Genomic DNA, 4,577 nt, shown 5'->3' on the forward strand with positions numbered 1-4,577 from the left:
GGCAGCTGAGAGACACCACCTGAGAATTTGGATTCAAATGGACTTTTAGGTATGAAACCGAGGAGAGACTGCAATGATGGTGACCCCGTTGCAAAGCTGCTTGTGTGCTGAAGAAGCAGAGCACTAGCTTTCCCTGCTGCTCCTTCTGCCGTGTGAGCAGATGCCACTGTTCATTCTGTGCTGACTGTGTTGCTGCGCAGCAGAGAGCAGCCTCTGGACTGATTCCATTCAAATGCTTTTCCTGTATGAATGTGAGCAGTGAAAGCAACGATGGAGGCACCAATGTAAAGGGGATTGTGTGCTGAACAGGTCCAGCACCAGCTTTCAATCCTGGCTCTTCTGCTGTGGGAGCAGAGGCCAAACGTTCGTGCTGTACTCACTGTGCTGCTGGGCAGCTGAGAGACACCACCTGAGAATTTGGATTCAAATGGACTTTTAGGTATGAAACCGAGGAGAGACTGCAATGATGGTGACCCCGTTGCAAAGCTGCTTGTGTGCTGAAGAAGCAGAGCACTAGCTTTCCCTGCTGCTCCTTCTGCCGTGTGAGCAGATGCCACTGTTCATTCTGTGCTGACTGTGTTGCTGCGCAGCAGAGAGCAGGCTCTGGACTGATTCCATTCAAATGCTTTTCCTGTATGAAAGTGAGCAGTGAAAGCAACGATGGAGGCACCAATGTAAAGGGGATTGTGTGCTGAACAGGTCCAGCACCAGCTTTCAATCCTGGCTCTTCTGCTGTGGGAGCAGAGGCCAAACGTTCGTGCTGTACTAACTGTGCTGCTGGGCAGCTGAGAGACACCACCTGAGAATTTGGATTCAAATGGACTTTTAGGTATGAAACCGAGGAGAGACTGCAATGATGGTGACCCCGTTGCAAAGCTGCTTGTGGTACCGCTTCTTCCCCGCCGCCTCCCCGACCGCTTCCCTCCCTCCGCACAACGTTGTTTCATTATATCATGTCCATCATGTGACGCCCGGAGGCCTCTCTATGGAAACTTAAAGGGGACTTTCATGTGACGACGGACACCGCGGAACGGACCCACCGCCTACGAACGCCGGGCAGCCCCGCAACTCACCCGCACCTCCTCACACCCCCACCGCCCTCAGCCTTGCGGCTCAAGGCGAGTAGCTGCGCTTGCTTTGCTGTCATTATTGCTGGTAATGAGAATAATTAGAGCGGGTTGTTTCGGGTTTTCTCCTCTCTTTACACCGCTGGTCGCTAACGGGAAACAACCGAACGGGCGCTTCTAAGGGGTGGACCCCGCTCCTGGACGGTGCGCGACATGGTGCACGGCGGGTGCTGGGACCGGTTGGGACATAAAGAAATAGAAAGAAAACTGAAAAGGTAATAAAAAGGGGGGAGGGGGGGGTGAACATTGTTTGTGCGAGGCTGAGGCTGCTGGAGACGGGAGCGATGCCGTGCGGAGCGGCCGGAGGCGGTGGTTAACCGCCGGTTGGCGGGGGAGCGGTTCCCCGCTCTCACCTGTAACACCGCCGGTTCTCCACGGAGGGTTGCAGGCGCTGGAAGGAGCCTTACGCTCGGCACTGCAACAGCACAACCCCCGTGTACAAAACAGAGGAGCGAAAAGGGGAAGAAAGGAGCCGTTTTCCGCCCCTGGAGCAGCCCCCGGGGTCCCGCCGCCTGCCCGCGTTCCTCAGGCTGCTGTTCCGCCTGCGGTGCTGAAGTGGGTTTGTTTTCCCAGCTGTCCTCCTGCCCCCAGGATTTTGGATGAGATCTGGGACGTGAAGCCCACCAGCTCCAGCGCCAACCCCCTGCCTGGCGGTGCGCAGGGGGGTGCCGGGTTTTTCTCTATGGAACGTAGTGCACGTTTCCCGCGGGAGCTCCCCTAATTCTGCTCCCGAAACAGGGGGATCACAGTGGTCAAGTGCAAGGTTTAAGGGTCTGGCTTGTAGGGGGGGATGGATTTGCTGTTAAAAACTGAAGGAGGACAAGGTGTCACTTTCATTCCCTCTTTACCGCTTCCATGGAAGTCGCAGCCCCCGAGCAGATTAAAGCATGACCCACAGGTGTAATAGATTTTAACTCTGGAATTTCAGTTCTTCAGTGTCCCACCGAGTTTTCTCTGAGGGAGTCATTTAATCAACCACTTCACTGCCTGCAGGTTGACACTGATGCCTGTCACATGTACCATAAGCCATAGGAGTGACCAGAGCTGCCCAGACGAACCGCCCGGGCCCAGTCCTGGTATTGTCAGCAGGTAAAATCCCTTCACTCTCCCATTAAAGCTGTTGAAGTACCTGTGCTCCAGCTGACTCACTTCCGAGTGCCTGTGCACTATGTATGTATGTATGTAACTGTATATAGATACCTCTGTTATTATTTTTCAAGTTTTACAGGAATTTTGTAGGAATTATGAATTATTTTAGCTCAAAAGAGTTAACTGAGTGAGGAACAGCACATCCTTCGTTCCTTCCTTCTTCCTAGAGTCTTTCCTGTATCCACCCTACACTCCATCTTTTTTTATCCATCCTTTCCCATCCAATTTTGGGAGGATTTCTGCTTCGGGGTTCCTTTCTACCATTTTATCCAGGTTGTCCCACTGCCACAGAGCCAAGCTCCAGCGTGCCTCACTTCCCGCACCCCTGGGCCTTATTTCCCTACCTCACTACGGTTCTTTTTATTCCATATTCCCATCTCCAGATTACCCTTAAAGGAGAAAGAAGCTGGAGCTGGGATATAAAGTAGTCTTCTAGGAGTACTGCCAGAACCGATCTGTTTTTACTCTGCTGCTGCTGCTGTTGCTGTTCTGCTGTGTCATGGGAAGAGAGTTACCTAGCCCACACCAACCCTCAGAAACAGCAATGAGCCACTTGCTGCAAACTCGAGCTGTGTTTTATAGGGCTGAAGGATGAGTTTTCCTGGTGCAGGATTTCAACTGGAAGAAGAAGGATTCACTCCCTTGCTGGGCTCCGACAGGGACATCGCTGTTGGGAGACTTGCAGGAGGCAGAGTGGCGGCGGCAGCACTGACAGTGCAGCATCACACAGCTTTATTTCATGTTGTCGAGGCAAAATGCTTTAGGTTACAGCTGAGGAGAAAAGCAAAACGATCCATTTCTGTAAATAGGGTTCTTTTTCCCCAATTTACTTTAAATTCTTGAAAGGTCTTGTGCTAAGAAAGAGCAGGAATTCTGCCTCCTCTTAAAAAGCATTGTTATAAAATCTTTACAGTCTCCTTCCACCTGAGCCTGTTTCCTTCAAACACTTGCTTTCAAAAACAAGAGGTTTAAAGGTGACTCTTCTCTTTCCCTTCCTAAGTTTATGTTCCTTGGAAAGGCCTGAATAAGCCAAAGGCTGTGTCTGCCTGTGAATGAAGAAGTTTTGAGTAAACACCAGCATGCACGTATACACACATGCACAGGATTTAAAGCATCCCATTGAAGTGCACATATAGGAAAATCTTTCATCATATGGTAGGCTTTAATATCTGCCTTAAAATTAATCCCTGACTGATGGACTCTGTTGTGGCAGATCACAGGAGGCTCAGTACTGAGGTTCTCTGCAGGGTTTTAAAACAGCCAAATAAAATCCCCCCATTTGCTTTTGGGTTAATTTGTGGTTTAACAGCAGCTACCTGGGAAATGCTCATCTTGTGAGAGCAAGTAAGAAAACTTTATAAGGCTCCAGTCCTATTTTTCCACAACGAAATAAAGACCTTTCTTATGGGGTCAGGACAAGATCTGATGCTATTCCACGAGGAAATGGTTAAAGCACCCTGCAGAGTTCTTCAGTTCCTCTGTTAGAGGTAACACCCCTGGGCTTTATTAGAGCTCGAGCTTCGGACACGGTTCTGGTTACTTCTCAGCATTGTCTTTGCTTCATTTTGGTTAGTTTTTGTCACTGAAAACAAATCTTCTCGTTTCACTTCTCTTTCTAATTTATTTCACTCTTTAGTTCCCACATGTTAGAAAGTGCAGTTTCATTTCGGCTCTTGACAGCAGAAAGCCCCATTCCAGAAAGCAATTTTCAGCAATGTATTTGCTTTGCCACTCACTGCGCAAACAGATCTAAGCATAAACAATGCTGACAGGCCCTCAAAACCAAGCCCAAATTGTGAAACTGGGGCAAATAGCCTAGAGAACCTGAAATGTTTTGGGTTTAAAACACTGCCTGCTGTCAAAAAGAGGGTAAAATAAAGCTTTGTTTACGTGTAGAGCTCAGTGTTTGTTGATCAAGTTTCTAAGGTGATGTAGCAGGAAGTACTGATCTTAGGCAAAATGACATGAACAAAGCATGAAACTATAATTTAGCAGCTATTTGTCAACTAATAACAGGAAAATAAAGGATATTTAAAAAGCCGTGAGGGGTTGCCATTGAACTTTTACTCCTCCTTACTGGTGAATATAAAGGCAGCCTCTCACCTGCTCTGCTTCTGTATATAACTGTTTGCAAGAGTAGAGTTATATCACTTGTCAGGAGGAATGATTCCATGGGATGCAAATACTTACACTAGCTGCCCTTTCTACGTCATGTTACGGACGAGACTGATGCTCGAGCAAGGTTATAATGTACCTGCATCTTCTCCAGCTTGGTGCCAAGCTTGCTGAGTCATTTTCCCT

General features: G+C 48.7%; 1 long non-coding RNA gene across 1 annotated transcript; it reads left to right on the plus strand.

The window, feature by feature from the left end:
- The first annotated feature begins 1,394 nt into the window (after positions 1-1,394).
- Positions 1,395-4,316, plus strand: LOC130607988 (uncharacterized). Its single transcript, XR_008974409.1, has 3 exons — positions 1,395-1,682; positions 2,121-2,216; positions 2,660-4,316. It is a non-coding gene; the product is annotated as an uncharacterized LOC130607988 (long non-coding RNA).
- The last annotated feature ends 261 nt before the right edge of the window (positions 4,317-4,577 follow it).

Source organism: Pezoporus wallicus, unplaced genomic scaffold (assembly GCF_028554395.1).
Source record: "Pezoporus wallicus isolate ANWC-B61680 ecotype Strahan unplaced genomic scaffold, APGP_CSIRO_Pwel_v1 contig_4722, whole genome shotgun sequence".
Classification (NCBI taxonomy): Eukaryota; Metazoa; Chordata; class Aves; order Psittaciformes; family Psittacidae; genus Pezoporus; species Pezoporus wallicus.